This window comes from Anomalospiza imberbis, chromosome 2, assembly GCF_031753505.1.
Source record: "Anomalospiza imberbis isolate Cuckoo-Finch-1a 21T00152 chromosome 2, ASM3175350v1, whole genome shotgun sequence".
NCBI lineage: Eukaryota > Metazoa > Chordata > Aves > Passeriformes > Viduidae > Anomalospiza > Anomalospiza imberbis.
In genome coordinates, this window is record NC_089682.1 from 109,016,929 (window position 1) to 109,043,493 (window position 26,565).

Genomic DNA, 26,565 nt, shown 5'->3' on the forward strand with positions numbered 1-26,565 from the left:
CTATAGTAAGTTCTGGTAGGATTCCTGTGCTGAGTTTTGGGTGCACTTGTGTAGCAGAAACATCTGGTTATTTGGCAGAATCTTCAGACGAATGTGTTTCCAGCTTCAGAGCTGTCTCCTCATTTGCCTTATGACTTGGCTTTTCTTGGCAGATTGACTCAAATTCCTTAATTCCTTTTTTGTTTCTGATTTTCTTTTTATGATAAAGGCAGTAATTCAAATGTTCTAAGTCAATATTTATTCACTGGAAGTTCATCTTGGAATATCACTGAAAGAGCACAGGTGACTGGAATGAAAAGTCTGGATGTAGTATAACTTACTTAATTAAATGAAAAATAAAAATAACTGCTTTCTGTTTTCATGTAGCATACAGTGTAGCTGAAAATTTTAATCAGTATGATGACATGTGCTGTCCAAACTCTAATAACTGTGATACTTACTGTCCTGAAAGGCATTATGTTCTGACAGTATTTGCACAAAATATATCTTAGTGTACTACTGTATGTAAATTCTAGTAATTGCAGCCACCAAGGCCCATGAGAAAGCCCCAGGACACGTGCCAGCATTTCTCAATGCACGCTGTATGCGGAAAAAGTAAAGTAGCTGTTCAGAAAAAATAACTGGCTGAATGTGGGGAAGTTCTGATAGTAATTCTTCGAATAAAGCTGATCAAGAACAAATATCATGGTAATATACAATGCCTGTAAACTGTACCCAGCTCTGTCAAGAACATTATCTACTCTGAGCCCACTGACAAGGAATAATAGATATGTTCATGCATTTTCAACAGCACAGATGGTTACAATTTGCTAATATTTTCCAACCAAGTGCCCTATCAATTGATAATTTCCTATTGACAGAATGCTCCAAATAATTTTGTTCTGTACACCTACACTGTTCTTTTATATGGCTGTTCCTGGAAAAACACGGGGAGCTGTTCTTGGAAAAGCAAGGGGAGCTGAGTGCCTTATGCCCACATTTGCTTTTACAAATTAGGTCTGTTTATAACGATTATGGCCTTTTAGGTTGTACATATTTCTTATTTTTTTATTATGATTTCTGTAGTGAGTTCTTCTTTCCCCTGACAAAGATGAGTAACATAATCCTGCTGGATATTCAAATTTTTATCTCTTTTGCCTCATTCTTTTAAATGGTCTCAGGGAGGGTTATTTGCTTCACATTAGTTTGCTAGAATAAATTTGACTAGCCCCAGAGGCAATATTAATCTCTTCTGTTGCAGATTCTTTTTCAAATGCCAAGACCAGGTGGCAAGGCTCAGTATGAATGGGACTGTAAGGGGTTTAGGCAATTTCTTCAGCATGTAATTCCTTAGCATGGTTTAGTACAGCCAGACCATTCATCTGGTTACATCCACTGAACATCCATCTTCACGACTCCACCTGCTATTTCTCTCCTATTTTGCAGCATAGTGCATGCAAAGTTCCTGTGTGTTTCAGGGCTCAGTTGATGCTTCATCTGAGACCCACAAACCCTGACTTGCCTGTCCATAAAGCTGTTGAGTAGCAGACAATTTCTAAACTGTGGTAGCTAAAGATTTATGTAAATACTACATAGTGAAAAAGCAGGAAGGCTGGAAAAGATTTTGTGAGCACCTATGGGCTTTTTTCAGCTTTTTATAATGAAACTCAGTTCAGTGATTTGCAGTTGATCTGCCTTTAAAATTAATTAATATTAATATTTTAAGTTGTTTGAAAGGTATTCTATTTGGACTCAATGGTCCTAGAGACATTTTTCAACCATAAAAATGCTAAGGTTCTGTGATTCTGTGACTTGGCAGCACTCCCATCTCATCTGTGCATAAATGTGTGCTGTGCTGCTGTATTTAGTGAACTATCAATGGATAGAAAAGCAGTGTTGGACCAGGGTCAGATATATTCACATTTAGGAAAGATGAAAGAAACCCTGTGTTGCCACTTTTGAATGCTTTATTCCTAATACTGTGGAGAAATTATTCAAAAATATGATAGCAATGTGAAAATATGTTCCTTGTGGTGCTATGAAAATAGTTGTGCCCTTAGCATGACTGCTGCAAAAAGTGATGGACAAACAAGCAAATGCAGCTTTAATTTACTTTTAAAATACTATGCAAAAACCTTTATGCTTTCTTTTTTTCAGTCTATTTTATTTCTTTTTTAAAAAACATCCTCCCTGTTCCATTTCTAGGCATAGGCGCTTCAGTATAAATGAATACTGATGATGAATTAATTCAGTCTACAGAAGATCTGCATAGACTAAAAGTAGGTTATTGTAAAAAGCTCCAGTTTCTTGCCAAAGTGATAGCTTGGGACCAGCAGAGGTACTGAAGTGGAATGTGACACTAAAAATTAGTATGGCTTTTTAAAACTGTCTGTAAAATGTCACTGTGGCATTTTATTTTTATCTCCTATTTGTCTATCACTATCTTGTTTACATGCTTTCTATATTTATCTTATTCTCTCACCTTACTACTGCTCTTTAAAGGTATTGACTATGATTTAATTTTATTATTTTGAAATAAATTGTGGGTTTTTCTATCCCCTACATTGGGACAGCTGTAATTTCATCATACATGCTACTAGAATTGAAGCAGGAGAAATAATTAATCTCTGGATTTTGAAAGATATGGTAGTACAAGCACTCAGGATTCATTCCTAGCAGGGCAGTGCTGCAGGTATTTCTTGGATGGAGTCTCAGACTAAAAGTTAGAGAAAAGTATCAAGTTTTGTGGCTTTCAAGGCAATGAATAGGGAGCCAGAACCGCAGAGCCACAGCTGTAGAAATATTTTGGGAATCCAAAGAAGCCAGTCTAAGGGACTTCTTATAAACCCAGTTTCTCACTTTATTGAGAAGAAAATGTATACACACCTCTATTTTTTGAGTTTTTTTTTTTTTTGTTTTGTTTTGTTTTTTCCTGTACAATGCAGTAATATTATATAGGTATGTGTGTATTTCAACTTGTAAGAACTGTGTTAACTAATCTGTATCATACTGAAAATAAGGTGCTTCATTCATCTTCCAATGTGTGCACCTAAGTAAATTCTAAGTGTTAGAACCAATGGATAAGGAACAATACATATTGCTAAATTGTGCCACTGTTTGTGGTAATGTTTTCATGTTAAACTTGCTACCACTGTAACTTAGATTTTTCCTTGCTGAATCCTTGGAGAAGTTAATTATCCAGTTTGGAAGTTTAAGAAAACCACTGACAGTGAATTTATCTAGCAGGTTTTCTTAGGTAAAGAAATTTGACACTCTTTACCCTTAGAGACGAAAAAAAACATGGAGTACAAACTACAAAAGCTTGACTTGCACAGATTTGTGTAGTCTACCTTACTAATTGCTCTGAAATTCCTCATTGGCTGCTGTATTTTTATAAGATGAAGAGAAAATTAGTGTGCCGTTGCAATTTATAAATAATTCTTGCACATTTAACTCGTAATTTTCATCATTAGTCAGGAAGCAATTAACATTTTAAATGCTAATTTTTAGACTATTAAAGAAATATCCGCTGATATTAGACTGCTGAGATGGGGGAGTGCCATGGAAGATTATTATAGCTTGAACACTGTAGAGGAGAATACTATATGTTTCAATTCATTGTCAGCAGGAAGTCATATGGAGCAATTCTACAGAAATCTGGAAGATTTATTTTAACCTCTGGAGGAAAAATAGCAAAGCAGAGTAATATAGAAAGCCTTACCTGAGACAAAAATTTAAATGTAAAGCAAAGCAAAAGCATTTTGTCAGAGTTCTATTGTTTTTTTTTTTTAATCAGGACATTTAGATTTTTCCATTTTTGCACATCGAGCCTTAGAAATTTTTCCCTTGTAGTCTTTCCTGTTTTGAACTTAAAGAGGTCATGTTAAAATGATGACGTCTGAACATCTTGGACACCCAAGGCTAATAATTATATGTAAGCATACATTCCAACTGATGGGACATGCAAAGGACTGGGTTTCCACTTTAATCTCCGTATTGCTGTTCATTCCAGTCAGCAGAGGAGAAACTTAGTAGGAAAAAAACAAAGTCCAAATCAGTAAGGACAAACATAAACAGCTGGAAGTTTAAAATATTCAAAAAAACACCAATGATGCATTAATTGAAACTCACTTTACTGGAGCAATTGTCCTCTCTAAAACACATCTAATGTTGGATTTACCTGATTTCCATGGCATGTGACAATGGAATTATTTCACTGGTTCAATACTTGGAAAATTAAACATTGTCTAAAATTGCAAATTTATACTAAAAAAGATGAGAAAAGCCACTGAAGTGTTGTAGCAAGCCTTTGTTCATATGTGTGGCTGCAAGAGTTTGCAAGGCCAGAAAATTACCAATAGCTGCAGACTCTTATGCAAAAACCCATGACTGATCCATACAATAAACACCTACCTTAAAATCAAATCATTTTTAGAAAGTCACAAATGCAGATGCCAGGTCAAATCAGTATGTACAGCCCTTCTAGCTTTTCTTACTGGTGTAAGCTCACAGTGAGCCCTCACATTTTCATTTGAAACAAAAATTTCTTGACTTTGGCAAAGGAAGAGGCTCTGCAGAATGGCCTGGCCTCTCTTTCTTCCAGGAGCCTGTAAAGTTACTATGCATCAATTGACACTCATGGCAGTTTCAGACCATGGGATAAGTAAATTCTTGGAAGGGAAATGGAAAGCTAGAATTGTGAGGGATGTTTCTGCCCTACACTGGTAAAATTAGGGTGGAAACTGCTCCTGAAAATAGCATGATTTTTGTTCCCTGGTGTTTTGTCCTTTCTGTCTGCTTCAGAGAGACTAAGCTAGAGTACCAGGACAGAATGTGCTGGGACGTGGGTGACAGAAGATCCTAAGGATGAAATCTGATTTCAACAAGACTATTTTTTATTTTGAAAGCTTTCACTGCAAATGAAAGCCATGGCATAGGAAGTATGACTTCACCTTGGCTTTGTAGCTTAATAGCATGTGGGAGGTCTCCTGTGTTCAGGTCAGCACAAGATCATCCAGACATCTTTATTCAAGTCCTGGTGTTCCCTTCCTTCTAAGTGGGTTAATATGTTTAGAAGAATTTTCTCACTGATCTATTTTTGCCAGAAATGGTAAGAGGGAGTGATTCTGACTCTGCAGTATGGGAGGGGAAAAATGCATACTGGAACAGCTTAAACACAAAGAAAAAGGTATTACAGGTATTACAACTTGATTAAGAATTTAGTCTGCATTAGCTGCTACAAATGTATGGAAGAATTTGATTATTGCTTCTCAAACACACCTTCATCCCAGTTTGAAACAAGCTGCATATCCAGCTCTGTGCTTTCAGCATTCTGTAATTTACAAGCTGCAAAGTCTTAATGGTGTTGCCGTTCTTAAAAAGAGAGAGTATTTTGATACTGCTTACTCCTACACATATTCCCATGTGTAGCCCAACCTACAACATCCTGACCTGGTATATATTATTACTGGAAGGTCTGGAGGTATTTTGCAAGACTGCCCATACTACCACAGATGAAAAACACTTCCAGAGAGTCAGAGAACATGAGTTCCTTGCCAAGCCACTTTCCATTGTTTACCGGCAGCTCTGGCTAACCAGGGGGGTCCCAGTTGACTGGAACTCAGCAAATGTGATGCCCATCTATCAGAAAGGCTGGAAGGAGGATCTGGGGAACTACAGGCCTGTCAGTCTGACCTTGGGGCTGGGGAAGGTCATGGAGCAGATCATCCTGAGTGCTGTCACCAGCATGCACAGGGCAACCAGGGGACCAAGGCCAAGCCAGCATAGGTTTAGGAAGGGCAGGTCCTGCTTGACCAACTTGATCTCTTTCTATAGCAAGGTAACCCATTGCATAGATGAGGGAGAAAGGCTGTGGCTATTGAATGTCTGGACTTCAGTAAAGTCTTTGATGTTGTTTCTCACAGCATTCTAACTACAACTGCTAGATCAGAAACTCATGAGTTTTCAATGCAGCTCTCTTTTGGAAAGTGCGGAGGCAAAAAATCAGTTTAAAATGCAAGTTAACTGAATTGCATTGTTCTTTCAAGGCAGCCATTGTGTGAAAAAGGAAAAGAAAATACTTTTTATATTGAATTAATAAATAAAAAATTATGCATAATAAGATCCTTTTGCCATTCACATTTGATCTCTCAATTTCCTTCCAAAGAAAAGGTAGTTTAAGAAAAGTCATTGCGAAAGTGAAAGATTCAAAAAGAATGTGCTAAGGAAAAGAACAAAACTCATCTTGGTCTAATTGCTTTTCTTGAAATTTGCTGATGATTTGTACTGAAAGAATGCCCACTTTCTATTTCAAGAGAATTTAATTTTAAGCAGACCCACTACATTTTTCTGCTTTATCCATTATTGATGTGTGGTGGATGCTTATTTTCCTAATATATTTTTAGAGACCTTTAAAACATTATTTTGACATTTTATGGCAGCATGTAGAATGGTAAATATGTTTTAGTCTTCCAATTGAGTTATTTCCTGTTCTTCTTGCAATACCTTTGCCAAATGTATACTTTTTTGTGCTAATTAAGGTATATTTATTTTTATAGGCAAATATGTACCTATATTTTATATGTGTGGGGGGATGTACATATCTGTATATGGAAATGATTTGTCTGAAAAAGCATTGGAAAAACTTCCAGGTAACCTTTATGACTTGCTTAATGCCAGAAAAACAATGTCTAATATTTAGCTCTGTCTTCAAAGGCTTTATGAACTGTTCTTTCTTTTAAACATCCGTGGAGAAATTTAGCACCAGATACTCATATTAAAATGTTGAGTGGGATATTGTGTACTCTCCCTGTTAGTGCTTATTTTTATTTAGATTATCAACTTTAGTAATATCACAAATTATTATTTGTATTTGTTATAAAAAGTTATCATGAAACAGATATTACCTGAAGAGCAATAAACACTTAAGGCTAAATATTAGCGGGGAGCTGGGGATGGGGAATGTGGTTTATTTGTTGCTTTGGAATTTTTTAAACTTCAGAATAATAACTTTATTTGTCTGGTGATGAGAAACTCCAACTTGATAGACTTGGAAATACTCTGTTCAAAATTGGCATCTTTCTCTATCATAGGTCTCAATGGAGGTATCATCTCTTAACTTGAAGACAAATGCCACAGCATTATCTGGGAAAAAAGATAAACTTCAATTCCTTTAGGTAGTTTTACTACCTTTGCTTCCACATGATATCCCCAGTAAAAAGTTGTCTGTGGATGTGGGAGGATGGATTGTAGGAGAATAGAGAGAGTGCTGAAGGCAATCTCACCCCTGAGGAGGTGCAGCTGTACTAATTACCAAAGAGTAGGAACAGCCTTGCCTTTAATAGGTCACAGCTGTGTCCAATAAGGATGGGTGTTAGAAAAGAGTGGATTAGCCCTCAAGAGGAGAGTTGGGGTCAGTTGGGTGTTCTGAGGATTAAGGGTCAGGTGGTTGTGCTAGGGGACGGGAAGGGTTTGGCCGGCTGTGCAGAAGAAAGTGAAAAGGAGTCAGTGTTGCAAGGTGCTGCCCATGAGAACTCACAGAGAGAAGGTATGAAAGTTTTGCAGTAAGAAAATAAACTAAAGGTGACAGTCAGCTCTCATCCATGGTTGATTGGTGCCAAGCACCCACATGGGGATGGATCCTGATGTATGGAGACAAAATTGCAATGATTTTTGATAACTTAGTAATAGGGAGGAGTGCAGTCCTCTTCTGTTCAGAACTTATTTCTTTCCTGAGTGTTTTTCCTACCTTTTTCTCCACCACTGGGGCAGCTTTCTTTCCACTTCATGCAAATACTGTTGGATCCTTTCCACTATGATCTTGCATTCCAATCACCGAAGAACTAAATACCCACCTACCTAATACAAAGGCTAGTATCCAGACCACATGGTCCACCTAATTAGATATTTTCTCAATATTGTTTTAGTTTCCTTTTGATTACAGGTGTTTCCAGACCTCTGTTCCTTCAAGATATCTACTTCCATATGGAATATTCATCCTAAAATATTTTCAAATTCTTTATGATCAATACTCCCTGTCTTTATTAAGGAATGCTGTTTCTGCCACTGCTTTTCATACTAATGTTTTTTTGTTTCTGCTACCAGGTGCTATTTTTAACCTAGAGTTATCTTCAAACTCTCAGGACATCAAAAAAAAAAAAACTAGGATTTGATTAGTTCTCTGCCATATTTATGTATTAGCAATTTTCTGTTTTACATTCTGAGTTTTTAAATAGTTTTCTGTTCGTTGCAGTCTCCTTGGAATCATTCTAGATAAGTCTTATTCTGAGTATTTTTGCCAATATCACAAAACCATAGAATGGCCTAGATTGAAAGGGATGTTAAAAATAATTTAGTTCCAGCCCCCCTGCCATGGGCAAGGACATCTTCCACTACGTCTGATTGCTCAGAGCTCGGACCAGCTTGGCCTTGGACAGTTCCTGGGAAGAAGCATCCACAGCTTCTCTGGGCAACCTGTTCCAGTGCCATCACTTAAAAGATTTTTTCTGAATTTCTAATCTGAATCTATTATCTTTTAGTTTATAGCTGTTGTCTCTTGTCCTATTGCTACATACCCTTGAAAAATGTCTCTAAGTAATGTAAGTTTTCCTATGGAAAGCCAAAAGCATTTAGAGAGAAAAAAAAAAACAAACCAAAAACCCATCATGTGTTTATCTTTAGATGTGTTCATCTGTGTAAAGAGATTATATAGAGTATTTGTATGGAAGATATTTTGTGCTGAGCAGTAGCTATAATTCCAGAATGCTTTCACCTGAAGCAATTTATGGACCTCTATTGTGTGTGCAGGAAACGGAATGACATCTGGCACTTGTTGCTAGGCAAAATGTGCCTACCAAATAGCACTTAGAAGTAATCTGGGAGTTTAACTAGTAGGAATGCTAAATTGCTTCCAGGGCAGTTTGCCTGTGATGTATTTCTAAAAAGAATATAAAATTCATTTCCTAACCAATAATTTTTGCCCACAAAATGTTAACCCTGCTGCTTGTGGGGGCAGTCAGCCCCATATGGGAAAAAATCCCAACATTGTAGGGGAGCTTTTTTCTGGGATGTACCGAGCACCTGTCAAGAACACTGATTTCAGTTGGAATTAACAAAATACACAATTTCTTAGTAATGCACAAAATTAGGGTCTTGAAAATCAGCACCCATACACACTGTGAGGTGTGTGGATGTAGGAAAGGAATTTAGCCAGTCTTTTCAGTAGGTTCAGCATTCACTTCATCTCTGTTCCTTCCCATGGACACTGAAGTGAAAGAGAAATGATTATGTGTTTGTGATGGTGGACTGGAGAGGTCCAGGCAAGATATCCTTCAGGTTGTTCCTGACACAATACCAAGTAGCAATAATATCTCTCTTTAGATGAGAGACAACTGTGTTTGAATATTACATGAACAATCAGGTGAGCCATGTAGAAGAAGTTAGAAATACGTGTGATAATTTATATCTTTGTCTGATCCTAAAGCCTTTCTGAGATTTAAAAAAATATCCACTGTCTAATTGGGATTAAACCAAGCAGTGTTCATAATGAATTCATGAAGATGCACCTTTTCCAAGAAAATCAGGCTATTGTATATTTTTTATTTTAAAATACTTGTAACAGAGAAAGATTGGCTAATTTATATTCAAATAAAAAATAAAAGTTTATTTCATTATGATTTAATTTGGTTTTTGGTTATGGACCTCTATATTGTAGCTGTCTACTGAAGACCCCTGTTGAATACATATTGTAGCTTTGATTGGCAACTGCAATATGAATGAGATTCTGCATTGCTCAGTGATTGTCATTCACACATTCTTTGCAGAGAATATGAATTTGAACTAATGGCAAGAAAATTAAACAGTTCTTCTATTGATTTGTTAATTCTTCTTGTTATAAAGGGATTTTCTTTAGGGAAATTGCATTCTGTTTGGGAATATCTTCTGCAAGGCCTGAATTGATTCTTGATGTGAGCACATCTCATCCTTTTGACTGACAAGGTTGATTCTTTCTGCCAAGGTTTTTTTTATATTTTTTTTTCTTTGCATTTTCCATGTCATTGCTTTTTTCCTTCTTCTTTCACCTCTTTATTTTGAGTATATGTTTTAACAATTGTCTATATTTCCTCACCTTCTCTTCTTTTTTTCGTTCTGAGTCCTCTCCAGTCATGTGGTTTTATTGTCTGTGGTCCACATTATATTCTGGTCTTTTCTAGTCACCTGGCACTGCCTCTTTTTCTCTCCTTGGTTTTTTTATTCATTTCCTCAGACTCTTTAATTTCTTCTTCAGTTGCTTCTAGGTTCCTTACACATATTCTATTTAGTATTGAACTCTGCCTACCCCTACTGCCACAGCCATTTAAAGCAATTGCCACTTTCACCTGGTTCCTATCCCTTCCTCCCCTCTCCAATATTTTGTGTTCCGGTTTCAGCCTGTACTTTTATCTTTTGTCTTTTTTCCTATGCAAGCCTTGACTAAAAGAACTTATTAAGATGAAATATGTTCATCTTAGCTTTTAAAATTTTAAGTACTATTTACAAAGTAGTTAGGTTGATCTTGCATTCATGTGCACTTTTGTCTAAGCCATCATAGTCAGTCTTAATTTAATCCATATTCATAAATTTCAGTATTGGCATGAATTTGTTGTCATTGTCTAATCCATCTTTCAAATTGATCTGCTTCTTAAAACAACTAGCATATCAATAGTAAATAGACATTATTAATTTATCTGATAATTGATTTTCCACAGAGTATGAAAGCTAGTGAGGGTTGCACATTGGGGAAGCTCTGGGAAACAAAGTATGCTCCCCAAAAGGAGAACAGGGGCAGTTGGAGTTGTTCTTGTTTTTCAAAGTCCTATTTTAACTATTATTAACTGCATTATTTTATGGCTTTGTGACTTTAGTAAGATTTTTTTTTTCCAAGTTAATATTTTTGTCTCTTTAAAAAAATTCTATTAATAACCATTTAATTTGCTGACTAGTCAAGGTCTTACTGTAACCAGAATGGGTTTGTGATTATGTCAAGCTTGAAGAGGCATGAATAACCAGCATGGATAGAAAAATTGAGTGCAGTATATGTTGTGATCCTATTAGTGTGTCTCAGTTGGAAGCAAAAATAACTTGTTTTTATCCTTGATTTCTGAACTGTCCATACTTGTTCCTTTTAGAGCTTCTTGACTTTTTACTCCCACCTTCTTCCTCAAAATGTTTTAAAAGTGTAGAAGTCCAAGGGAATAAAAAAATCAATTATTCTTCTATTATCAAGACAGCTTGGTGAAACTTCTTAAGTGTTTGGCTCCTTTTTATTCTATTGTGTCCTTTAAAATGTTCATTCTCTTAAACTCAGAAGAGCAATAAGAGTCTTGTTTACAGAATCTGTAGTTTTAGAGGGTTTTTTCCCCTCTTTTTCATTTATTGCATCAAAAGTTCTTAGGAATTTTATCTTTTGAAAGGTGACAGAGAATCTGCCCTTTTGTCTGTGCATGTCAGAGATTTGTTATCAAAAGGTACCTATCATCCTTTGTTAGAACAGTCTTCCTTTCTTGCTGCTGTGATTGAGCTTTTGAAGATCCTCTGATGGTTTCTTTAGATGAGATGAGACCTCTGTCATGAGCAAGAGTGATTAAACTAGAGATTGAAACCAGACATGATAAAATCAATGTGAATTTTGCCATTGCCTTCATCAGGCCAGTCTCTTCTGTATCCTTCTCTGCCTACAGTATTTATTCTGTATGTTCTCTTCCAATCCTTCCTGGCTACCTACTCTTTAGAGAAGGAAGTGCACAGTGCAAAGAGTAGGGACTGAAGCCCACTGAATTCTGTGTTCTGAGTGTAAAGACAGTGATTGGCTCACCTTGAATACCTTGGGGAAATTAGCCAAACTCATTTGTTTTACCTTTCTTCCAGTATGTTTTATTCCATATCTACAAGACCTGGGTAATTTTTTTCACCACAGTTTCTAGGCATGTGAATGTAAATATCCACACAAGTGCCTAATAATTGATTGTGATAGTTAAGATAATATGCTACTAGGACTATATAAATATCTGCAATTAAAAGAATTCAGGATTTCACCTGAAATTACTTCAGAACTTTGAGCTTCAAACTTTGTAAGGAATGGAAAACATCATTCATTTGTTTGAATTTTTTTTTTCCTAAATTCATTACTTATTAGCACTACATTTACATGTGCATTGAGGAGAATAACAACATAAAGAGACTGAGAAGCTCAATTATACCACCCACACCTAGAAATAATCTTTTTACACTAAGAATCTGGAACAATGTTTTAAAAGCAAATAAAACAATCTGTTCACCTCCTATCATTATGTTATTTTAATTGAGAAAATTTCCCTGAACCAAGACATAAAAATAGAGTTCATTTCAGTTTGCCATGAATTGCAGTCTCTGGTATTTTTAAAATGTATAATACTGTGCTGATTACTCTTTGTTTAAAGGGATGCTAATCTGTGCATGCTATCACAGTTGGAGCTCTGTTCCCACCTGCCAGCTATTTTCTCACTGTTTCTCTGGGGAAGGAGGTTTTTTTGTGTTGCTTTTTAAGTAATTTGATGCAAAGAGTAAGTAATATAATAGCTCCTACTCTGCAAAAGCCTTTTCCTAAGTTGTCTGACCTTTTACAGAAAGGTCTGAGCACATTCAACCACCCAATTATGGTGATCTGCCCAAAGCACTTAAGTTAGTAACCTCTCTGTCTTACTAATATGCCTACATTGCTTTTTCAGACTGTGCAGAACTGTGAGGTGCCATTAACTGTACATAGTTTTCAACAAGGCAACTGAAGAAATCAGTTCTAATATATATTTCACAAAATATGAGTTTTCTGAAAATGATCACGTTACCTGGGAAATGTCTAAGGGTCTAAAAGCAAGAATATGTTATATCTTAGTAAAAATTTTTCTCCAGGTGTAAGTTCTAAATCAAATCAAGCTGCTTGTTGGAGCCACTGGCTGTAGTGGTTTCATAATTGTCTCAAAATAAATTATCTATTTTTATGCAATTATATTACTTTAAATAACTTATTTATATAAAGCTATTAGAAAGTGTCCAAAGAAGGGCCTGGAGGGAAATCAGTGTGAGGAGTAGCTGAGGTAATTTGGTTTCTTCAACCAGAAAAGAGACTGAGGGGAGACCTCACTGCAGTTACAACTTCCTCATGAAGGGGAGAAGGAAGGGCAGGTGCTGATCCCTGTAGTGTCAAGTGACAGGACCTGTGGAGATGGTAAGAAGCTGTGTGAGGGGATATGAGAAAAATATCTTCACCCAGAGGTGGTTGGGCACTGGGACAGGCTCCCAGGGCAGTGGTCACAGCACTGACAGAGTTCAAGAAGGATTTGGACAATGCTCTCAGGCACATGGTGTGACTCTTGTGGTGCTCCTGTGCAGAGCCAGGAGCTGGACTTCAATGATCCTTGTCAGTCCCTTCCAACTCAGAATATTCTATCATTCTATGGTTCTGTGACCCATCTGGAAAAAAGTAAACTTTTTTTCATCCCTGCTGCCTCCTCCTCTCTGGCAGTATTCCTATTTGTAAAGAAAGTGCAGTGAATTCTTAAAGAATCCTATTTTGAATGCCTATTTCTTTACCAATCCTCCTATTATTCCACTTGCTGAGGCTTTCTTTTGACAGACTCAAGTAACTGGATGAGGAATATTTTCAGAAGTGAGGATGCTGCCAATCCAGACCTGACCTTTTCTTGATGACCCTGCAATTGCAATATATTTTAGCCTCTGTTAGCTCAGGAATTAAATTTCCAAATACTATATACCATGTTTTGGAAAGTGAAGTCTATTTTGATTTCACTGAGGAGCCAGTGCACAACTTGGTAAATGGGTAAGTCTGTACTTTGAAGAATGTGATAACAGCAGGTGCTGCAGGAGGTTTGGCTGGACTGTAGAAAAATTGTCAACCTGAGGCATGTTCTAGGAAGCAAGAGCCATCTTTTTTTTACTGAAGTTCAGATTCTTCTTAAAACTGATAACAAAAACACCACAATCTCTGAACAGGGTAAAACTTCACAAATACTGATCTTTCCTAAAAGCATAGGGAAAGAATTTTAGTGTTGAGAGATGATTAGTATTCAAAAAGCAATGGAAGAAAGACCTAGTACCTAGCTGTACCATGGGGGAAGAGAATAGCCAAAGCAAATGCTGAGAGGCATTTATTTAACATTTGGCAGTAGATAAATGAGATCACAACTTTACTCAGAACTGTATTTAATTTTTGATCCATGATCTTAATTGAAATGTTTAGGTATAACCCTTATATGTGTCAGAAATTTTCAAAACTTTCTAAAATGAGATTTTGAGGCATGTTTTTTCCTCTACTAATGATCTGTTAAAACTATGTGCAATGCTCAGTTTGTTTTTAAATTTTAGTACAAGCTTGAATACTGTGGTTTTTATACATCTATTATTTTGTAATGAGTTTTCCCCATATGCTAGCAAAAGTTTTGGAGACATTAGTGACTCAATTTCAGGGATTACTAGGTGGTATTTAACAATTTAAATCTGTGACAAGCTGGTGTTTCCCATTTCTGTTTTCTGTGTTGTGTGTATCTGCATTGTTTTGAAGAGGAAAGGGGCCAGATTTCCTACCAGACACAATTCTAAAGAATGTAGTTAATTATATTTATGATCTTGAGCTATAGGAATGTTCAATCCCTAATTTCCTACATATGTACAAACACCATTTTTAAACTGTTAAATGAAATTATCAATTTAAATTAACTAGTTATATTTATTATGGAATTATGGGAAAATTACTTTGTAAAGCATATACAACTTTGATAACAAATATTACTATCTTCAACAGGTAACACGTAATTATTTCAGATAAGAAGGCACATCATCTAGGAGATCCTGGGTTTGAAAATCAAAGTCTTTGGATCACCACTCAGTCATTTCTTAAGTACAGTTACTGAATGACAGTAACTTTCATGATGGTGATAGATTTCTTTAAAGTGTAGTCATTGTAGGAGGCTTGTAGTTGTTTTGTTAGCGTATGTCCTCTTTTCTGCCCTCCAGCTCACAACGCAAAGGATATACAACATAAAGTTTTTAGCTTCTGACTCAGTGTTGGCTACATGGTCATCAAACAGGCCTTGTTCAGTGCATTGGCTTCAATAAGGTGTAGGTTCTCCTGTGTGCAGCTCAGGATTGTGCCAGGCTTGTCATTTTGACCCTTTGGCCACTAGGTTTGCCATGCTGTGAATAGTATTTTACTTGCTTTTGTGCTCTTTGGAGCTGTCTTACCCAGCTGGCTTGTTCCATGTAATATTTCTGCAACTGGCATGTTTAACGTGGACTTTGTTGACCAGGAGATAACCAAAAATGGTAGAATGTCTGGGATTTCATTAGAGAATGCTAAAGAGAATTGTAACACACCTGTGCTAGAGTTTGTTGTTAATCCTAGTAATAAAGGCTCTCAGACTCCATAAGGTGGTGTTTAAAATAGCTTTTATTGGTATCTTTAATTGGCAATAACACAAGAAGGACAAAAAGGAACAGAACAGACTGTACATCTTTTCAAGTTGTGCAGCACCAGAAGGACTTCTAATCAAGGCATGTCAGGCTGCCTGAACTCTGTGTGTGCTGAGGTTCACCTGTGTGGTGGCCTTCACACCTCTTACTGGGTATTCTCAGAGGTGACCATTATGGGTCATTTTGACTGTCCAACAAAAGGATGGTCACATGAGAACTTCAAGAAAAAGGCAAAGCCACCCAGGTAGCAAATTAAATGTTATATGTCATATTTGCTACATATTTGTCATATGTAGCAAATTAAATGTTATACAGCTAATCTGAGCTCAGCCAGTTGTTAAAGCAGGTTTGTGGTGTCAACCTGTGCTTTGCGTAAATGGCAGTACCAGCTGCATTCATTTTGAATGTGCACTCTGTATTACATAGCTTTACTCCTAAATAACTTTCTGATTTGTTTTTTGCCCCTTCAGTGATCTGACACACTGGTAACATTTGGTTTGTATTTAGCAAGGTATATTTTAGCCCTACCATCTTTAGCTATATCTTCAGTACTAATGACCCGGGCATTTGGAGGCACAGTTTTTAATAAATTCAAAAATAAATAAAAATAAAATAAAACTAAATAAGAAAATAAAAGCCCTGCAGCATTTGTGGGTTTTTTATAGGGGGATGGTGATATTTTTCATCTCACAGGGAGCCAGAAATTGTCCTTCAGTGAGGTTTGTTAGACTTACAGAGCCTAAAATGTTATGTGTAGCCACAGGCCGTGGAAGTAGCCAATGAAAGGTATATGGGATTAACGTTTGTTAGTCAACCTGAAGCACACACCAAACTGGCTTGACTTAGTAAATGGGGCTGTACTGGCTCTTTTGCTTTTGTGCAGATAGATGACATTCCTTACAGTAGTTGGTGTGTAGCTGTGTTTTGGATTTGTGCTGCAAACAGTGTTGGTAACTCAAGGATGCTTCAGCTGTTGCTGAGCAGCATTTGCACATTCAAGGCTTTTTCTGCCTCTCACCCCGCCAGGGAGCAGGCAGGAGCTGGGAGGGGACACAGCCAGGACAGCAGATTCCAGCTGCCAACAGGCATATCCTGTATGGTGTCATGCTCAGCATATAAAGCTTGGGGAAGAAGTGAGGCTGTTCAGAGCAATGGTGTTTCTCTTCCCAAATCACCATTGTGCATGAAGCAGAGACACTTTCCTGAGGATGCCTGAACACCTGCCTGCCAATGGAAGTGGTGAATTAATTCCTTATTTTGCCTTGTTTGTGTGCACAGCTTTTACCTTAACTATTAAAGTCTTTACCTCAACCCACGAGTTTTCTCACTTTTACCATTCCAGTTCTCTTCCCCATCCCACAAGGGGTAGCTTCTCTAAAAGCTATGTTACAGAAAGGAATTGTTCATCTCTCAGGTATAATTTTGTTTGACATGTGCAGTATCTGTGCAAAAGTCTATGCTGGGACAGTAACATATGGAAAAGAAGTCTTCTAAAAAAACTAAAGAACACTTACTCTGCCTATTTAAAGATCTTCTTACTTAAAAGTTGATTATTTTTGATCCTCAAAAAAATGAGAAACCATTTGGTTTAAAATATGTAGGAAATCTTTCACAGAAAAATTGAATTATTAATGGAAACCTTGATTCTAGACTGTTTTGATGGATAAAACTAATTTATCTCTGTCTCCCTGAGATATTTATATCATCTGTCTAAACAGCATGAGTCACATTTAAAATGATATCAAATTGTGCCACCTCCAGGATACCAAACTAGAGCTGATTCAGCTGAGTGTTGCTTTGCTTCATTTTAGTCATGCGAAATATCCAATTGATTTTATTAAAATTGAGTCAGTTCACTGTACAGGGAATTTGAATCTACAGCCAAGAGGGGAAAGAGATGTCACTGATCAGAAGTAAAATTTATGATTTCTTGTATTTTGGACACTCTTACTACAGGTAGAGGAAAAATGTCTGTTGTCTTTGATTCTTGAGGTACGTGTATGTACATATAGGCAAAAACTTTTTAATACTAAGTACACATATGTAGTAATAAAACACATAGGGTTTTTTTTATAAATGCAACTGTGGGTTTTATATACACTGCAAGTAAAAGATTCAAGCTGTGTGAAAGACCATTTGGTCTCAGAACACTGTCCAATACCTAAGAGTGCTAAAACTATGTATTACCCCTGCCATGTGTAGCAACTGGAAGCAATGAAATTGGAGTAGAAATGTTTGGAGAACTTCTATCTCTTGCTCACTTTTTTTTTTTTTTTCCTAAACAATAATGAAAAAATTATTTTAGAATTTTCCATGAAATTAACTTCTGAAAACTTCTTTTAATGTCATCTGGAATTCTTTGATATTAAGAATAATTATTACACATTATGCTTTTATTGTATTTATTTCCTGAGAACGTTAGTTTTTAATACCTTGGTAGGCATTTAAGCAGAAGCAGGATGGAGACGTAGAAAGGGCTACACAATTGTATACCCTAACACAAGGAGTTGTGTGCAGAGAAATTTTAAGAGCATGGGAGACAATTTCACCTATATCTGTTTCTCACTGAGATATTTGAGAGGGAAAAATTTCAGAAATCTGTATGGAGTAATAGACCATGTAAAAGAGTGAAAATCTTTCCTTGCCTCTTTCAGAAACTGTTGCTCTGAAATTCTGAAATATAGGATTAGAGTAGCATATATAAAAAATAAAAACAATACTATAACCAGGATATGCAATCGATTTTTTTCATAAGCATTACTTTAGTTTCATTTCCAATCTTATCATTGGAATTGCAATTGACAGTAAGTACAGTTTTAAATTCCAAGACTAAATAAAATCATTCATGATCTTTTTGGGCAGAGAAAGATAACTATACTCAGTAGTGGAGAGTATTCATACTTTCCAGAGGGCAGCAATTTTTTAAATTTTTTAAATTTTTATAATTTCAGTTTAATTTTCTAATCTATTTTAGTTTCTAAAGATACTGATTTAAAGGTATTGTTTGATCCGATCCATAGATTGTTATTAATGTATTTATCTAAGTTCTGTATGATGTTGGTTTAAATTTTAAGAATTTCTTAAACTACTCTTCTGCAAATGCTAATACTTTTTATCTTCAAATTTAGCAATAGTACTTTTAAATCAGCTTATTTGCACAACTTGTATTTAGAGATGATTAGAAGATTTATAAACTTCTGAGTTCACGTTGACACATGTCAACATGAAACAAAGATGTTATTGCTGTAAATAATACTTCAGAGTATGTATAATAGAAATAGTCACTGTGTCTAGTTGGTTTATAACCTGAAAATTAAATACCATCAGCAGTCATACCCTCACACCTATCTATGGTAATTTTTCTATAATGTAAGTTCTGATTGATTATTTTTTTATTTTAGAACACTATTTGATATTTGTTTACTAAATCATTGTTCTAAGCGATCCCTGCAACACACGACACAAGTGCAAGAGGCATTTTTGTTTGCTTTACCACAGGAAGTATTTACAGTCTTTTGTTTAGATTTAATCCATACCTCTGCTGGAGTTATGATTAAACAACATTTATGGTGTTTTCATTGTCAAAGTGCTTCCAGTAATAACTAGATTGGGATGGTTTGTCATCAGTTTTCATTTTAACTCTGAAAATCCATTTCAGATCAACTTAAATGCGCGTGGGGAATCCAATCACTGCAGAGTGCTGAGAGGCAAACTGTGCTACAGACCTTGTGCGCTCTTGTCAGCGTGACTCAGTCGCTCAGGCTCCCCACAGCCCAGTGCTCCGTGGTTTTGTCTCTTACTGTGGGCTACTCCGAGGTCTGGACACCCTAAATAAATGTGGATAAATTGGTTTAATGTGAGAGCAGCCAAGTTCCAATATAGGGGGTTTTCTTTTCATTTTTAATAGCCTTTTGAGAAATAAATAAGGTTAAATTCAGTTTCATCCTTAAAGGTCTCTGGGCCTACTGTGTTGCTTTTAAAATATCTGATGAAATTCTTACCAGTACTGTGGCTTGTTGATAAAGGAGCTTCAGTGACAAAATTGGCTTGAAATGTTCTATTATCATCAGCCTGTTTCCCCCTGGATTTTTTTGAGCATTGTTTCTAAATTCCAGTCAGTCCCCTTGGTCAATCCATAGTTAAACCTCATCCTGTCAGCACAGGGAGAGTAACAAGTGGTTGTGATGTGAGTGAGGAGGCAGTATTTTTGTAAAAACCCCAGTGTTGTTGAACCTCCTTTCAGCAGGGGCAGAATCCCTAGAGCATACTGCAAAGGTCAAGAACTGGCTTTTGTTGGAGGCAATGCAACATAGACAACCAGACCACAACCCTAAAAAGACATTAATTAAACATACCGAGACAGAGAAAAGAGTAATAATACCAATTTCTTCTTTTTTTCTCCCTAAAACTGCAACTCTAACAATTCTGAAAAAAGGAGATTCAGAGAAGTGCTTCATCTGAGTTCAAGTCACAGTTACTGACTATCTCAAATGCAGTTAAATAGAATAGTCCATTTTGCAAATCCTATCTTAGTGTAATCTGAAATGTTTTCACTAGCTTTTCACTGGTGTAAAGCAGCACAGTCTATTTCACTAACTACTGGAAAGAAAGTTATCCATTTGGAAAGAAATATTAAAAACATGCTCATTGGGCTAGTCTAGGTTGAAAGAGTAGCACAATGTTTATTTTTTTTCCAAAATTTCAACTCTTACAATTCAATTATTCTTCCTATCTAATACCCCAATTGAAATTTAGAATGCATAACAAAAAATTCTTCATATTTCTTCACCTGTGGTGTTATATTTTAGTTAAATGGTATGCTCTGTCTCACCCCTGGAAAATGTCTGGTTTATTCCAAGCCTGTGATCCTCCCCTGCAGTGTCCTGTGTCTGTAACCCCATTGCCCCAATCTATTCCGTGCCCACTTTGAATCTCCCTGTTCAGTGTGCCAGGGGGACGGTTCTCGCTCTCTTTGCCAGCTCTCCTGGCTGGTGCTCTCTCAGCCCCTCTCTCCCCATCCCTTTTCCCCCCTCTCCCTCAGAAACCATGCTGCCTCCCAGGGGTAGGACCCCCAATAACCCCTCATCTAATGAGCACCCTCAGAAGCCGTGTGGAGTCTCCTTGTCTGCCTGCTGCCACCAGCGAACTCACAGCCTGGGGGGGCTCCCCAGGGACACCCCCGGGGGTTCCCCCCCCAAAACGCACCGCTGCATTCACCCATTTAATGAATTTATTTTTTCAAGTTTAAAAAGCACTTCAGAAATCATTCAGGGGTTGCTAAACATGCATAGTCATGTGCCAAATTTATTTATCATTCCAGCTGCTGATTTTCTTGTGATGACAAACTTCATGCTTGAGAGAGAAATCCTTATCTTAGCATAAACATCTCACCTGCCTGTAGAAAATTGATTCCATTACAATTTTAAAAAGAGAACTCCCCTCAGTTGTGTTCTTACATAGAATAATTGGGCTTTTGCTATCAAAACCATGTGGCAGCAAGGACATCTGAGTATATTTTAGTGTGTGGCTGAACAGCCTCGATCTTTGCGCTCAAGTAAGATACATCTTTTGATATGAGGGTTACTTTGCTATAACTAATGTGGCACAACGACATAAGTAGGTGTTATTCCAAAGGCAGTATTTCCAGTTGTGTTTACTCAGTGAACCAAGAATTTATTTAAAAGATTTGACAACTTAATCACATGGCTATAGGTTCACAGTTCCTTCTAGACAGGGAGGGCTCTATCCATCTTGCTGGGAAAAATGGTGACTGTAATTTCAAAGGTAGCATGTTGCCTCATTGGGCTGTTTGTTTTTAAACTAGCTACCTCTAGTCACACATAAAGTCTGAAAGCTCAGAAGTACCAAGATGTTTATCTTTACCAAAACTTCTATGACAAAGTCAATTATCAATATTTGCTTTATAAAGAAGAGTTTTTAAGCTCATCACTTGGATTTCTGATGCTGTTTTCTGTGTGGTAGAGGTTATCCAGAAAATTAAAGATACAGGAGTTAAACCTAGTCACCTTTTTTTTTCAATTCAAGGTCTTAAAACCAAAGAGTCTTTTCTTATTTTTCCTTTTTGTTAAGGAGTCTACATTTTTGTGCCCCACCAATGCTCTGTAGAAAAGATAGTCATGGCAGATAAACATGCATATATTCACACATGCTCTCAGCAAGAGCATGGGAGGTGACAAACCAAGCAGTTTGTTTTGATTGATTTCATTGCCCATGGAAATTTTAAGCACAAGAATGTGGCAAATTTCAGTCACAGTGAACACTAGTATGTAATTAAAAAAAAATTAAAGAAAACTGGTACAAAGGTGGAGAGAATCTTTTCCAGTAAGATGTGCAGAAAACCCCAGTAGCGCTGATGAATGCTGCAATTTCTGTAAACACTTAAAAATGAAAGCAATGTTCAAACTTAGTTTCTAATCCATCCAATAATTATTTAATATAATTGTTTTTATAAGGTGATGCAGTTCAATCTGTAACTAAGCTGACATCATGCTCCTTTTTTATTCAAAATATGTCAGAATATTTAAACCCTGATGTTGAATATTGTATAGATAAGTGAAGCAAAAGAACATAAATGAGTGATCTGTGTTTGCATGCAGAGGTATCTAATGATGCATAAAACTCCAAAGTCCCAGCTTCCCAGCAGTTTAGTAAAAAAAAGACAGACAACCTCTGAGGTTTGTTCAGCCCACACAGGACCTGAGTCACTCTGCAGAAGTGCCTGTCTCTCATGATGGATTACACACAGAGCTCAGCAAAAGCAGGCTTCCAAATTGATGCCCTGAATATGTGCAATACAGATGTGGATTCAGAACTTTTTATCAGAGATTTTACCTTTGCATCTTTGCTCTTGGACCTGTAGGCATGGAAATATGTAGTAGAAAAATACTTTTAGAAGGCACTTAGGTTGAAGTCAAGTGTCTAAGCAGAAAAGTATGTGATCAGAGCCAAATGCTTGTGGTTTAAATTACCATCTTTCTGCTCAGATGTTTTAATTCCCAACCAATTGTAACTTTGCAAGTGGCTAAAGTTCTGCAAATGTTTTCCCTGGATAACTTGACTCAGTCATCCAAGGTTTAGAGACCGAATGGTGGTTTTCAAGGATAAACTGGGCTCAAGACCATATCCCATACATCATGTGAATAATTTCAAATGCAGATTTGTTGCCACTTCCTGTCCCTAGTGATATATCCTCAATGGGTACATCTCAGACACTTGTCAGCTAAAGGCTTAGTCACACCATGTTTCCAGAGCTGATGTCAATATACAGTCACATTCTTCTTTTTGTTTCCAGCTGGGGACGTATTAGCCTTTATTTCCTTGTCCCTAGTGTATAATCCTGTGATTGTATTTCCATTTTCAATCCACTTTTACTACTTCAGTCCCTCAGGTTGTCAGTCCAGTTATTTTTATATGATCTTTCATCTTCACCTCTCTAGTGAGGATTTACAAGTTTGTTATTGCCAAATATTGCTTGTGTTATCTGAATTTTTTATCAGTATCAGTAAAACACACAGAGTTCCAAAAATATAATTTGAAACATAGCCAGACATCATCTTCTATTCCAGTAATATGCCTTTTTGTCCTAATGTTGTTTCCTCCCTTTAAACTACATTGTGATTCTTTTGCATTTCTAGAGCATTTTGTCCAGAATTTTTTCCTTTCATGGGCAGCATTGTGTCCAACATATATGATCCTCATGGATTTCCTATGTTCCTTTTCTTACAATATTCATTATCTCAAAAAAGATACGCCAGGTTATTTTGGCGTAGTGATAGTCTATTTTGGGGTAAAGCTGTTATTCATTATATTCCATTTTCATTTCTTCAGTGTCTCTAGCTATGCAGTGCTTCATAGTTTATTTCAAATCCTGGCACAGCTCATGAGGTCACAGGCATTTGTTTTTATTCTGTCTAGATCACATACAATTCTTTTGCTTAAAAGAAATAAAAGCTAGGTTTTATTTTTCAGACATTTGATTGCCTGATAGATTAATTAAAAGTCTTTGTTGCTGAACTGCCTTTTCATGTACAAGTATTTTAAGTACTCTCAAACGGAGGCCAAAGGGTCTTGCCCTCTTGGTCTAGACACTTCCTTAAAAATAGTGTTATGTCTTTACTTTCTTCTCATGTTAGATGAGTAATTTTCTTTTCCAGAGAGCATGTCATTAGCCACACTGCATTTGCTAGTGGTAGTCAACATCCCCATATTAGTTTTGTTTTGTACTGCCTGTAAATTGTCTTTAATCTTAACTGGTTTTTGCTGCTTGAAGCCACTCTTTTTCCTTTTTTCTTTTTATTTGGATGATGAAAGTACATTTTAGTACTTGAAATTTTTCAAGATCTGACCCTAACCTTTTCTGTTCTCACTTTCTTCATATATTTTCTGACGTCTGACAGTTTTCCTAGCATATTAATTTTATGTTCCACCCTAAAAGCTTCCTGCATAGTCCAGATATACTCTCTGAGGTGATTGCTCATCTAGTTAGAAATTGAGCCCTTTGTTATAAAACGTTTCTCCCAATGTCTGAAGTTGCAAGTTTTTCACAGTCCTGAGCCTGTCTTTTTCTTAAAGGAATTACTGCATTTTCTTGAGTCTTCCTTATTTACTTGTTTTCTGGTTTTTTTTTTTTTGTTGTTGTTAGTGGAGTTCTGATTTGTGTTTAGCATTTATTTGTGTTAGGTTTTTTTTTTTTTAATGGAATGAATGTGTCATCACTTTGAGATACAGCTTTCTTGACCAACTATTTAGTGAAGTCTTATTCTTCACTTTTCTGATGTTCTGTGTCACATTCTCAAATACCTGGGTCTACCCTTTCTTGCTAAAATTTATTTTATGGGAAGTTGCAATCTCACCTCATAGCTTTCATAGTGATAGGTACTCCTTATTTTCTGTATCCTAACATTATTTGCTTTCTAAATAATGCAGAAATTTATACACAACAAATGGAATCCTACAAAAACCTTTCTGAAAGAAATCTAAACCCAGTGAGAAAACTTATGTGGAAACTTCCTCTAATTTTTTTACAGTTTATCACATGCTTGGTTTATACTTCATCATATCATTTTTGTCACGAGGAAGGCAACAATATTGGTACACATGGGTGTGGGAAATAAGCAAAGGGATTCCTATGTCAAACTGGACTTGCAGTTCAATTGCATCATCCATGTGGCAGGGAAGATGCAGGGAGGTACACAAGTTTTTGCAGGCAGTTATGGCCTTCTACACTTCAATATAGACCTTTCACCCAAATTTTTGGGCAGAATACTGCCATTGCTTTGCAATTAAAAAAATCCAAATGGCAAAATTAATATATTTTATTTTTGGTGAAAATCATGTCTGCAATCTTACAAATTCATATTAATTAGATTCCTGACAGTTTCTTTCAGTTGCATGCAAATGATCTTTCATTACTTCTCAAAGTTTTATTAATTTCATTTTTTTGGTGTTTTCTTGTTAAATAAAGCCAGGAGACTCCTCTGTATAATCTCTCTGATGAAATATTTTATTAATTTTCTTTCAACAGACTGTGTTACTTTTAATATTAAATTATTTATTTCCTTCATACATCATGTGTTAGATTAGTGCATCTCTAAGTGAGAGAGGTTAGTGCTGCTGGACCATTTGTAATTGATACAGAGTGGCTTCTGCCTTACTCTGTCGTTTAGACGTGGGAAAATTAGTCTTACTTTCATTAGAATATCTTTTCTTCACCAGCAGATATCAAACTGTTAAATCACAAGTGTGCCTAACATAGATAATGCAAAGTCATAGTGACAGCAATCCTTCAAAGGAAGGAAAATGGCTATGATTTTTCTTTACTTTTTTGTAAGCCACCCTAGGATTTACCACCCCTTTCTGGAATGGTTTTATGCTGTTGTCTGTCAGTGAAGCAGAATAGTCACTAGAGCAGGTTTTTATTCTGTATTTTATTTCCTTTTTTTTTTCCCCTTGTACTTTACCAATGGAGCAATTCAGCAGTTTTTAAGATGGCAACTCATGTTTTAAAACAAGAACTAACATGGTCTCTTATGTTTTTGGTTTGTGTTATTTGCAGCTATTGAACTGTATCTTGTCTTAGGACCACGTTGGAAGGCAAGCAAACTTTTCTTGAGCAACAAAAGAGACAACCTTTTCTAATTAAAATTGTCATTTACAATAGTTATTTAAATTCCTTCTTACCGGCAGCAGACTGGGCTTGTATTTTTCAGGCAGCTGATTCTAACCACAGGAACAGATGCATTTAAAATAGACTGCAATTAGATTCTGGTTTTAAGTGATAGGAAGGGAATATTCTGTAAATCAGATATATATTCAAAAGATATTTATTTTTTAATTTAATTCTCTGTTTAAAAGAGATGCAATTGTTTTCACATTTACTACCTAAAATTGTATAGGAATGCTAAAGAATGAAATGCTAAAAATTTGCTCCTGGAAGTTAGTATAAAAAATGATGTTTTGTATGCAACATAAATAGTGAAAATTGTCCAGCCTCTCATCCACCAGCCCCCCCATGTCCTTCTGGGCAGGGTTGCTCTCGATCTGTTCATCTCCCAGCCTATATTGATACTGGGGGTTCCCCAGCCCAGGTGCAGCACCTGCATTTGGTCTTGTTAAACCTCATGAGATTCCAAGGGAACTTCTTCTTGAGCCTGTCCATGTCCCCCTGGACGGCATCACATCCTTCAGGTGTGTCAACTGCACCACTCATCCTGGTGACATCTGCAAATTTGCTGAGGATACATTTGATCCTTTTGTCTATGTCATTAAGAAGATAATCATTATAACACTGGTTGCAGTACTGATCCCTGAGGGACTCCACCTGTCAGTGGTGTGCTCCAGGACTCTGAGGAGTTGATCACTGGCCTCTTGATGTGACCACCCAACCAAGTCCTTATGCACCTAACAGCTCACCCATCAAATCCAGTTTAGAGAAGGACGTTGTAGGGGACAGTTTCAAATGCTCTACAGAAGTTCAGATAAAGGATATCTGTAGCTCTTCCCTTGTCCACTGATGTAGTCACTCCATCATAGAAAGGCACAAATTGGTCAAGCAGGCCTTGTCTT

General features: G+C 36.6%; 1 protein-coding gene across 1 annotated transcript in view; it reads left to right on the plus strand.

Annotated features, from left to right (window-relative positions):
- ITGBL1 (integrin subunit beta like 1) overlaps positions 1-26,565 on the plus strand; it is a 127,201-nt gene that overhangs the window by 25,240 nt on the left and 75,396 nt on the right. The gene's annotated exons all lie outside the window — the stretch shown is intronic.